Raw genomic sequence first — 12621 nt, 5'->3', positions numbered from 1 at the left:
TTCAGGACTGAGAAATAAAACACCTCTCTTCTTTGGAGTGGGTTTAGGAATAGGCTCAGGAGTTGGCTCAATTGGTTCTGGAATTACTTCAGGAACTGGCTCGGGAAGAGTCCAATTATTTTCATTAGTCAACATATTATTCAATAGTATTTCAGCTTCGTCGACTATTCTTTCGCTGAAAACACAACCAGCACAACTATCCAAGTGGTCCTTGGAAGCATCGGTTAGTCCATTATAAAAGATATCAAGTATTTCATTTTTCTTAAGATGATGATCAGGCAAAGCATAAAGCAACCGGAGAAGCCTCCCCCAAGCTTGTGGGAGACTCTCTTCTTTGGTTTGCACAAAATTATATATTTCCCGCAAGGCAGCTTGTTTCTTATGAGCAGGGAAATATTTAGCAGAGAAGTAATAAATCATATCCTGGGGATTACGTACACAACCAGGAGCAAGAGAATTATACCAAGTCTTAGCATCACCCTTTAATGAGAACAGAAATATCTTAAGGATATATAAATAGCAAGACCTCTCATCATGAGTAAATAGGGTGGCTATATCATTTAGCTTGGTAAGATGTGCCACAATAGTTCCAGATTCAAGGCCATAAAAAGGATCAGATTCAACTAAAGTAATAATATCAGGATCAACAAAGAATTCATAATCCTTATCAGTAACACAGATAGGTGAAGTAGCAAAAGTAGGATCGGGTTTCATTCTAGCATTAAGAGACTGCTGCTTCCATTTAGCTAATAATTTCTTAAGATCAGATCTATCATTGCAAGTAAGAATTGCTTCAGCAGCTTCTTTGTTCATAACATAACCCTTAGGAACAACAGGTAATACATAATCATTGGGGGAACGTTCATCATCGCTATCATCAATAATAGGTTCTTCAATATTTTCATTCCCCCTAACTCTATCAAGTTGTTCATCAAGAAATTCACCTAATGGCAAAGTAGTATCACGCACAGAAGTAGTGTCATCATAAGTATCATGCAAAGCAGAAGTGGCATCATCAATAACATGTGAAATATCAGAATTCATAGCAGTAGCAGGTTTAAGTGTCGCAAGCTTACTAATAACGGAAGGAGAATCTAGTGCAGAGCTATATGGCAGTTCCTTACCTCCCCTCGTAGTTGAGGGCAAAATCTTGGTCTTAGCGTCTTTCAAGTTCTTCACAGTAATCAACAGATATAAATCCCAAGTGACTCAGAGAATAGAGCTATGCTCCCCGGCAACGGTGCCATAAATTAGTCTTGATAACCCACAAGTGTAGGGGATCGCAACAACTTTCGATGGTGAATTACAACCCAAATTTATTGATTCGACACAAGGGGAGGCAAAGAATATTCTTGAGTATTAGCAATTGAGTTGTCAATTCAACCACACCTGGATAACTTAGTATCTGCAGCAAAGTATTTAGTAGCAAGAGTGGTATGATAGTAATGGTAACAGTAGCAACAGAAAAGGTAAATGTTTTTGGGTTTTTGTAATAGTTGTAACAGTAGCAACGGAAAAGTAAATAAGCGAAGAACAATATGTGAAAAGCTCGTAGGCAATGGATCAGTGATGGATAATTATGCCGGATGCGATTCCTCATGCAATAGTTATAACATAGGGTGATATAGAACTAGCTCCAATTCATCAATGTAATGTAGGCATGTATTTTGTAAATAGTCATACATGCTTATGGAAAAGAACTTGCATGACATCTTTTGTCCTACCCTCCCATGGCAGCGGGGTCCTAGTGGAAATTAAGGGATATTAAGGCCTCCTTTTAATAGAGAACCGGACCAAAGCACTAACACATAGTGAATACATGAACTCCTCAAACTACGGTCATCACCGAGAAGTGTCCCGATTATTGTCACTTCGGGGTTGTCGGATCATAACACATAATAGGTGACTATAGACTTGCAAGATAGGATCAAGAACACACACATATTGATGAAAACATAATAGGTTCAGATCTGAAATCATGGCACTCGGGCCCTAGTGACAAGCATTTAGCATAGCAAAGTCATAGCAACATCAATCTCAGAACATAGCGGATACTAGGGATCAAACCCTAACAAAACTAACTTGATTACATGGTAAATCTCATCCAACCCATCACCGTCCAGCAAGCCTACAATGGAATTACTCACGCACGGCGGTGAGCATCATGAAATTGGTGATGGAGGATGGTTGATGATGATGACGGTGACGAATCCCCCTCTCCGGAGCCCCGAACGGACTCCAGATCAGCCCTCCCGAGGGAGATTAGGGCTTGGCAGCGGCTCCGTGTCGTGAAACGCGATGAAACTTTCTCCTTGACTTTTTTTCCCCGAGACGGCATATATGGAGTTGGAGTTGAGGTCGGAGGAGGTCCGGGGGGCCCACAAGATAGGAGGGCGCGCCCCTAGGGGGGGCGCCCCCTGTCTCGTGGCAGCCCGTGGGCCCCCTGGCCTTGATTCTTTTGCCAAAAATTCTTATTAATTCTGAAAAGTGCCTCTGTGGATTTCCAGGACATTCCGAGAACTTTTCTTTTCTACACATAAAACAACATCATGGTAGTTCTGCTGAAAACAGCGTCAGTCCGGGTTAGTTTCATTCAAATCATGCAAGTTATAGTCCAAAACAAGGGCAGAAGTGTTTGGAAAAGTAGTTACGTTGGAGACGTATCAGGCATGCAAAGAAGATTTCCTTCTCTTCTTTGGTAAGAGCATAGCTGGCAGGACCTGCATACTGCTTTGGAGGCATTCCGTCTTTTTCGTGCGAATGTTGCAGGTCCTCCTGTGCCTCGGTTGTATCTTTTGTCTTCCCATACACAACCAAGAAGTCTAGCAGGTTCACGCAAAGGTTTTTCGTCACGTGCGTCACATCGATCAAAGAGCGGACCTCTAGGTCTTTCCAGTAGGGTTGGTCCCAAAATATAGATTTCTTCGTCCACATGGGTGTGTGTCCCTCAGCGTCCCTATGAACAGCTAGTCTGCCGAGACCCTTTCCAAAGATTACGTGTAAATCATTGACCATAGCAAGTACGTGATCACCGGTACGCATGGCGGGCTTCTTCCGGTGATCTTCCTCGCCTTTGAAATGCTTGCCTTTCTTTCGACATTGATAGTTGGTCGGAAGAAATCGACGATGGCCCAGGTACACATTCTTCCCGCAGCTTCCCAGATATATACTTTCGGTGTCAGCTAAATAGTGCGTGCATGCGTGGTATCCCTTGTTTGTCTGTCCTGAAAGGTTACTGAGAGCGGGCCAATCGTTGATGGTCACGAACAGCAACACACCTTTAGGTCAAATTCTTCTTGTTTGTGCTCATCCCACGTATGTACACCGTTTCCATTCCACAGCTGTAAAAGTTCTTCAACTAATGGCCTTAGATACACATCAATGTCATTGCCGGGTTGCTTAGGGCCTTGGATGAGAACTGGCATCATAATGAACTTCCGCTTCATGCACATCCAACGAGGAAGGTTATACATACATAGAGTCACGGGCCAGCTGCTGTGATTGCTGCTCTGCTCCCCGAAAGGATTAATACCATCCGCGTTAAAGCAAACCATACATTCCTTGGGTCACTTGCAAACTCATCCCAGTACTTTCTCTCGATTTTTCTCCACTGCGACCCGTCAGCGGGTGCTCTCAACTTCCCATCTTTCTTACGGTCCTCACTGTGTCATTGCATCAACTTGGCATGCTCTCTGTTTCTAAACAGGCGTTTCAACCATGGTATTATAGGAGCATACCACATCACCTTCGCAGGAACCCTCTTCCTGGGGGGATCACCGTCAACATCACCAGGGTCATCTCGTTTGATCTTATACCGTAATGCACCGTATACCGGGCATGCGTTCAGATCCTTGTACGCACCGCGGTACAGGATGCAGTCATTAGGGCATGCATGTATCTTCTGCACCTCCAATCCTAGAGGGTATACGACCTTCTTTGCTGCGTATGTACTGTCGGGCAATTCGTTATCCTTTGCAAGCTTCTTCTTCAATATTTTCAGTAGCTTCTCAAATCCTTTGTCAGACACAACATTCTCTGCCTTCCACTGCAGCAATTCCAGTACGGTACCGAGCTTTGTGTTGCCATCTTCGCAATTGGGGTACAACCCTTTTTTGTGATCCTCTAACATGCCATCGAACTTCAGCTTCTCCTTTTGACTTTCGCATTGCGTCCTTGCATCGACAATGACCCGGCAGAGATCATCATCATCGGGCACATTGTCTGGTTCCTCTTGATCTTCAGCAACTTCCCCTGTTGTAGCATCTTTGGGCACATCATCTGGTTCCTCTTGATCTTCAGCAGCTTCCCCCATTGCAGCATCACCGTATTGAGGGGGCACATAGTTGTCATCGTCCTCTTCTTCTTCGCCGTCTTCCATCATAACCCCTATTTCTCCATTCCTCGTCCAAACATTATAGTGTGGCATGAAACCATTGTAAAGCAGGTGGGTGTGAAGGATTTTCCGGTCAGAGTAAGACTATGTATTCCCACATTTAGGATATGGACAATGCATAAAACCATTCTGCTTGTTTGCCTCAGCCACTTCGAGAAAATCATGCACGCCCTTAATGTACTCGGAGGTGTGTCTGTCACCATACATCCATTGCCGGTTCATCTGCGTGCATTATATATAATTAAGTGTGTCAAAAACCATTACAAAACATCATGAATAGATAATTAAGTGACCAAATTAATAGAAATTCATCATCACATTAAAACCAAAGTACATACATAGTTCTCATCTAACAACATAAAGCTCTCCAGAGCATGTAAATTAATTAAACCATACATTGAAACTATGTGAAACATTTCAATGCGAAAACAAATGCGATCATAATCGCAACCAAGGTAACAATTGATCCAAGGGCATAATGATACCAAGCCTCGGTATGAATGGCATATTTTCTAATCTCTCTAATCTTCAAGCGCATTGCATCCATCTTGATCTTGTGATCATCGACGACATCCGCAACATGCAACTCCAATATCATCTTCTCCTCCTCAATTTGTTTTATATTTTCCTTCAATAAATTGTTTTCTTCTTCAACTAAATTTAACCTCTCGACAATAGGGTCGGTTGGAATTTCCGGTTCACATACCTCCTAGATAAATAAAATCTATGTCACGTTGGTTGGCATAATTTTCATAAACAATAAATAGACAGGACGAGGGCCGACGGGGGCGGATACCAAAACCATCGCACTTTATAATAACAAGCAATAAAATAGTAAGAAAATTAGACAAGTATCTATCTAAAGCAAGAATTTTTTTTAGAAAGAAGATAAGAACAAGAGGCTCACCATGGTGGTGCCCACGACGAGATCGACGCGGGCGATCGACGACAGTGAAGACGGGGACGGGGCGTGACGGGCCGCTAATATAAACCTAGACAAATCTCGGAAAAAATAGAGTTCGGAGGTCGTGCTTCGAGAGGAGAAAGCTTAACTAGTGTGGCTCGGGCATTTCATCGAACACCTCAAGTGCATAGAAGGTGAGCTAGAGCACCACAGAGCCCTCCCCTCCCCGGCCAGAGAAAAATAGAGCAGTGGAGTGCTCTGCTCGCAGGCGAGGGGTATATATAGGCACATCAATGGTCCCGGTTCGTGGCATAAACCAGAACTAAAGGGTAGCCAGTTGTCTCGGTTCGAGCCACTAACCGGGACCAATGATGGTGGGCCAGGAGGCAGGCCCATTGGCCCCGGTTCATCCGGACCAAAAGGTCCAGACGAACCGGGAACAATGGCCCACGTGGCCCGGCCGGCCCCCTGGGCTCACGAACCCGGACCAATGCCCCCATGGGTCCCGGTTCTGGACTGAACCGGGACTAATGGGCTGACCCGGCCTAAAGCAAAGCCCTCTTTTCTACTAGTGGTAATCCGTGACATCACAAGCTATGCCCTAAGTTCCTAACTAAATAGTACGATTCTCTTTGATTTCCTCCAATCTCTCAAAACTTACTCGCATTTTGTTTCTTGAATTGAACTGACAAGTTCTTAGCACAACATTGTATACTGCAACAACAGAAATGGAAAAGCACTTTTGGAACAGCTGTGCAATTTATAATAGTTAGATCACACTAAAAAAAATGGGATTGTTAGATTCACGCATTCTTTATGTCAATTTCACAACAACTGTTATATTCATGCATTTTCTGTTCCCCTGACAAACTCACAAAAACGTCATGCTATCCACCAGATATAACATTGTAGCAAAACACCATGATGTATTTGCCATTTTTTCTACCTAAATCTGCAGAATCCAGCGCTGCCTCGCTCGCTCGCCGGAAACCAGGGAGTCAACCAGACTTTTTTTTTGAGACACTGGAGTCAACCAGACATGACGATGGATCTGCTGGGCCTGGGCCCTTGGCTTGCGCATGCAGCAGGCCGCCCGAAAAAGAAGAAGAAAAATGTCCGTGCGTGCCTGCGTGCGTTGACGCCGAAGAGACGACGCGCGAGTAAAACCAACCAACCAACCTTGGCCTCTAGCATCCCTGCTACAACATCCACCTTCTAAAGTCTCCGAGTTGATCATCCCAGCCACCTCATCATGGAATGAACAACTTGTTCGGACGACATTCATTCCGATTGATGCAGAGGCAATTTTGCAAATACCCTTGTGCACACGCTAGAATGATGATTTTTGGGCGTGGAGTGAGGAAAGGATCGGCCGGTTCACCGTCAGGTCGGCGTACAGAATGATCCAACGAACTAAGCTCAGCCGAGAGGCTTGGTTGTACGAGCAAGGAGGATCCTCACACAGCGAAACAGATAGCATGTTTTGGTCACATCTATGGGGGGTTCAGGTTCCGTCGAAACTCAAGAACTTCCTATGGAGATTGGCACATCATACGATACCGGCGGCAGGACTTTCGAATCGCTGCAACATGTCTACTAGCAGTTCATGCATCCTATGTGGAGCGGAGGATACTTGACACCATGCTCTCCTGAATTGCACCGTCTCAAGGAGTACGTGGGCGCTTTCATTAGAAGCAATTCTTGACGGGATTAGTACAAACATCAATGACATCGCCAAAGATTGGTTATTCTCCATGCAAGAAGTGCTGCCTCAAGCAGAGTTCATAAAATTTGTGGTCACACTCTGGGATATATGGGGTGCACGATGTAAGGCGATTCACGAGCAGATATACAAAAGTCCATTCTCAACACACTCCTTTGTGCAGTCATATTTGAGAGAGTTGGAGGTTATAAAACAGCCATCAGTATCGGCACCAAGGTCTAGCCCTCGACCATCACACTGGATACCACCTCTCGCGGGAGCAGCAAAAATTAATGTGGACGCCGCAGTTGGGAGAGGAAGGGAGATACGGAGCTGTGGGAGCTATATGCAGAGAACACTCAGGTGCTTTCCTGGGAGCTTCGGCAGTGGTGTTCATGAGAATCTCATACCCAACCACTCTTGAATGCTTGGCAATTAGGGAGTCTCTTTCTCTGGCAGAGGATCTGTATGAGCGGAGGATTCAAGTTTCATCCGATTGCAAGGTGGTCGTGGTCTCATGGAAGATGTCTGAGAAAGAAACCCGACGGTTTATGGAGCACTTGTACATGAAATATTAGATCATATATCTACTTTTTAGGCATATAATATTAGTCACGAATTTAGGAGCTCGAATGTTGAGGCTCACAAACTTGCGAAACATACTTTATCGCTTCCGGCTAGCCGACATGTGTGGTTAGGCCAGCCGGATGGACTTTCTTTCGTCTGTGTAAACGTTTTCATGATTTAATAATGAAAACACTAACGCCCACATGTGTGGGCGTCTGGCAACTCGCCCACACGCATGGATCCTCGTCCAACCAATTTTGCACGAATCTTGGCGCGTTCTAACAGTTTTTATGTGCCACGTAGGACTGGGCTGATGTGTGGGCATTCACCCGGTCGCCCACACGTCATTTTTTCATCATGCGGGAGCTGGTGTGTGGGCGTTTAGCAATTCTCCCACACACCAGTTTCCACGCACGCAGAGGGGCTGGTGTGTGGGTGTTTATCACTTCGCCCACACGTCCGTCTCCTCGCTCATACCCAAAACTGTCAGTTTTCATGTTTTTCTGCAGGGTACATGGCAACTGCCATAGCTTTACTTGTAAGCAGATGGACTCTTTCTTTATCCGAGTTGCCATGTGTTTTTGCATGATACATGGCAACTGCCCTAGAGTGCACGTAAGCAGATGGCAACTCTTTCTTTTTACAAGGCAACTGCCCTAGCAGGCTTATGAGCACATGACAACTCTCTCTTTTACCCGAACATGTTTTTTTTGCCATGCCTTTTTTATAGTGCTACATGGCAACTGCCTAGTGTTAGTAGGTGGCAACTCCTAAAGTTTTGAAATCATGGCAACTGTAGTAGACCAGGCCATATATGGCAACTGCGTAGTGTTAGTAGATGGCAAATCCTAAATTTTTAAAATCATGGTAACTGCAGCAGACCAGACCATACATGGCAACTGCAGTTGAGCAACCATGGCAACTGTAGTTGTTCGACATGGCAACTGTAGTTGTTCGACATGGCAACTATAGTTCAGTGACATGGCAACTGCAGGTAAACGGACATTGAAGAGGGTCTGGACCATGGCAACCGCGGGGACGCATGGTGACTGTCACGCGGGGCACGCGGGACCGTGAGGTAGGTGGCTGAGAGAGGTCGTGTGGGTGTTATACATTTTGCCCACACGTTGGTGTATGAGAGGAACCACGAGGAAAAAAAGATGTGTGTGGATGCTAGTTGTTTTGCCCACACGTAGACGTGTGGGCTGGTACTCTTAGACACCACACAAAACATGTGGGCAGTCCCCTTAACGCCCACACGTCTGGCAGTTATCGGCGTCCTTTGATAAAAACTTCCGAGTTTGTCTAGAAAAAACCAACCAACCATAAAATTTCTCTATCGTACGGCTAAAAAAAGTGTCTATCGTGTATATAGGGATCGATCTTGTTACACCGTGCAGCTAGGTTATGGTCAAATCGATCATGGCGGCGCCGTCGCAGAAGACGCGGTCGACGCACAGGTCTGCGTTCGCGCAAGCCACGCACCAGTTCGACATCGCTGGCTACAGCACGGCGCGGGAGGCGCTCGTCGGATCCGTCCGGTCCGGCAGCTTCCACGCCGGCGGTTTCATCTGGGCCCTCGTGTGTCGCCTCCACGATCGCAGCGCGCGATGCGGCCTGGCGTCCATCTCCCTGGAGCTCTCCAAGAACGAGACCGACGAGGACGTCGTCGCCATGGCCAGCCTCCGGATCGACGAGCGCAGCGGCACCGGCAGGTTCCCGGCCGCCGTGTGGCATAGCGACAAGCCCAGGACCTTTCTCGCTTGGTCCACGGGCGCAGTCGCCTGGGAGCTCGCCGTCCCGGTTGCGTTCCGGCGCCATGAGTCGCGCTACGTCGACACGGACGCCGACTGCCTCACCATACACTGCACCGTCGAGGTCCTCCTCCAGCAGCAGGAGAACAACTCCGCCACCAGCACCAGGAACTGCTTCGTCTCCGTTCCTCCGCCCCCCAGCATCTCCCAAGACTTGCACAGGCTTCTCAGGGAGAGGCAGTCGCCCGAGCCGGACGTGACATTCGTCCTCGAGGATGGTACCGAGATCGAGGCGCACAAGCTGGTAATGGCCATGCGGTCGCCTGTATTCCGCGCCCAGTTCTTATGCGGGGACATGAAGGAGCGGAGCACGCGGCGCTTCATAATGGACGGCATGAGCGCCTCCACCTTGAGGGCGATGCTCTACTTCATCTACACCGACGAGCAGCCTACACCCAGGAGAGGAAGATGCCGTGTGGCCATGGCACAGGACCTGCTCGTGGCCGCGGATCTCTATGACCTAGAGAGGCTTAGGCTCATGTGCGAGAAGATACTCTCCGAGAGCATGGACGTCGAAAATGTCATGACAACGTTGGTGCAGGTGGACGGCCGGCAGAGCTGCCAGCAGCTTGAGGCATCGTGCATCGAGTTCATGGCGTCCGACCCAGACGTGTACGACGCTGTGGAGGCCACCGAGGAGTACAAAGAACTCGAAAAGACATGACCCTCTTTCATACATGAGATCACGAAGAAACTAGCTAAGACCACAATGGCCCGCAAAAGATCTCCCGCTAATACTTCTTCCACCGGCACCTGCGAGGGCAGCGGCAACAGAGAAACAATGACAAGCGCGTCAAGGTATAATCCGCCTGCGGTGGTTATTGGCACGCACGAGTTCACCATTCAAAGCTTGAGCTGGGTGAGGGAGGTGCATAGTGTCGGTGAGTACATCCGATCTGGCAGTTTCCAGGTGGGGGGTTACGAGTGGACCATAGAGGTGACCCCATCAGGACAACCAGAGGACACGTCGGAGTACATTGGCGTCTTCGTTTGGCCTACCATAAACGACGATGAAACTAAGGTGAAAGCAACAGCGACCTTTAAGCCCGTCCACCCCACCGACAAGTCGCATCCGTTTCCTCCCCATAATCTAACACACATCTTTGCCGGCAGGGCGTGCCATAGAATGGGGTGGCCAAAATTCATCACGGTGGCATATGCAAACTCACACTACGTGGGACATGACGACTCTTTTACCGTACAATGCCGACTTGCGGTAACCACGGGATCCTCCACTAGCAGCACCATCGCAACTGGCGGCCCCGTCCCCGTACCCATGATCATGCCACCATCCAACCTGGCTTGGCATCTCGAGCGGCTGCTAGCAAGTGAGGAGGGTTGGGACGTGAAGTTCATAGTACAGGAGATCGAGATCTGCGCGCACAGGTTCGTGATCGCCGCACGCTCGCCGGCGCTGTACGACCTGGTGGAAGAATCAGCAACCAACCATGTGAAAATTGATGACATTAGAACGGTTGTTTTCAAGGCCATGCTTCACTTCATATACACTGACAAGCCGCCTTGCGTCGAAGACCTAGTTGCTCCTGCCACCGGGCATTCCATGATGACGGTCGCCGGAGAAATGTTGGCGGCGGCGTGCCGGTTCCGCCTGGAGAGGATGAAGAGGCTGTGCGAGAACCTGCTGGCGGAGAAGATGACCCCGGAGTACGCTCTGGCCACGCTGAGGCTGGCTGGGCGCCATGGTTGCACAGAACTGGAAGACTACTGCATCGAGTATATCTCACTACCGCACATGGTCAAGGACGTGATGAAAACACTCAAGTATTTTATATGGTGAAACATTGCACCTGAAGACAAACATCTATTGCTTGTAAACTCGTGAAGACAAAGATCTATTTCTTGTGCGGCTTTATTGCATCTCCAACCTCTCTCTCTCTCTTGGACAAGATGGCATGGAAACATAGTATATGTTGAAAAGTTAGTAGTTTTGGGATGAAAAAAGTATACAGACTAGTACTGTTATGTGTCGTTGAACACTTCTGTTAGCCATAATCTTGATGCAAGTTTGTTAGTGCATGCGTGACTTGCGGTCTGGCCGTTGGGGTGTGTGTGCGCGCACCGCATATAAAACCCCTCTCCTGTCTGCTCGTGTTGCGGGTGCCGGTGTGTTACCGATCCATGATGACGGGTATGAGCCGAGCCGGGGGTATGTGCCCATTAAAATAAGGCCGTTCATGCGGCCAAGACGCCGTTCGTGCGGCTGGGCGTTTGTGCGCCGAAAATATTTGTGTTCTTCTTTTTCTTCCACCTACGTCAGAGAGAGAGAGAGAGGGAGAGAGAGAGAGAGAGAGAGAGAGAGAGCTGTCCGGGTTTCTTCCACCTACTGGCAATATGAAATCTAAGAAAAGTATGTGATCTATTGATATTTACACATCTGCGCTTTACCAGATTGCATGATACTGACAATCCAACGTCATTATGTGTTGTCATTCTCAAAGCAAAATACTTCCCTGATTATGATATATTGAATGCTACACGTAAGACCTTCATACACGTAGTAGAGTATAATTGCAGGAGTTGACACCTTGAGGAGAGGTTACATATCTCTACTCCTGGAGCAGTTGGCATGTGTTTGGATTCCCAATGAAACATTATTCTCGATGGGGGGCGGTAAACTGGGTTACCACGGTAACCACGAAGTTCTGAAAAAAATACGAGCAAAATTTAAAATCAAAATTTGAATTCAAAAATTTTAAGGCACGAATAAAAAAGCCTTGAGCACAAAATGTTCTCTACACTAGTGCTAGCGCAGCGGTAAGAGGTCTGCTCAGAAGCCGTGCACGTCGCGAGTTCGACCCTCCCACTCTCATATCTTTTTAGAAATTATAGCTCCAAAAATCAAAAAGGAAAAATAGCTGCTGGCTGTCCTCAAACACATGACCTGCAGTTGCTGCTTAAAGATCCTTACCACTGGGACGCGAGTATGCTTGTGTTTCAGTTAGAGATATACCTTATTTAACTAGGCCATAGGAGTTTAAATTCAAAAAATTCAACAAGTTCGAGATTTTCTGCCCGGTATACATGCTTCTCGTGGGGGAGCGGGAAACGCGGTTACCAGGCAGTAACCGAATTTACCGCCAGGTACCCAAAACCATAGCTACTGATGCAACAAGCATCTGACCAGATTCGGGTTAGTATACCCACATTGTACTCAATCGCTATCTCGATATATTTATCCAATAAATAAGACAAAAAAGAAGGGGCTATTTTTCGCTATGAA

The 12621-nt window shown here is 47.2% G+C and overlaps 1 pseudogene; it reads left to right on the top strand.

Moving 5' to 3' along the window:
• Nucleotides 1-9240: 9240 nt before the first annotated feature.
• Nucleotides 9241-11237, top strand: LOC123066868 (BTB/POZ and MATH domain-containing protein 3-like; annotated as a pseudogene).
• The last annotated feature ends 1384 nt before the right edge of the window (nt 11238-12621 follow it).

This window comes from Triticum aestivum, chromosome 3B, assembly GCF_018294505.1.
Source record: "Triticum aestivum cultivar Chinese Spring chromosome 3B, IWGSC CS RefSeq v2.1, whole genome shotgun sequence".
NCBI classification, from domain to species: Eukaryota; Viridiplantae; Streptophyta; class Magnoliopsida; order Poales; family Poaceae; genus Triticum; species Triticum aestivum.
The sequence above is the reverse complement of the archived record's forward strand: the minus strand, read 5'-3'. Positions and strand labels throughout refer to the sequence as shown.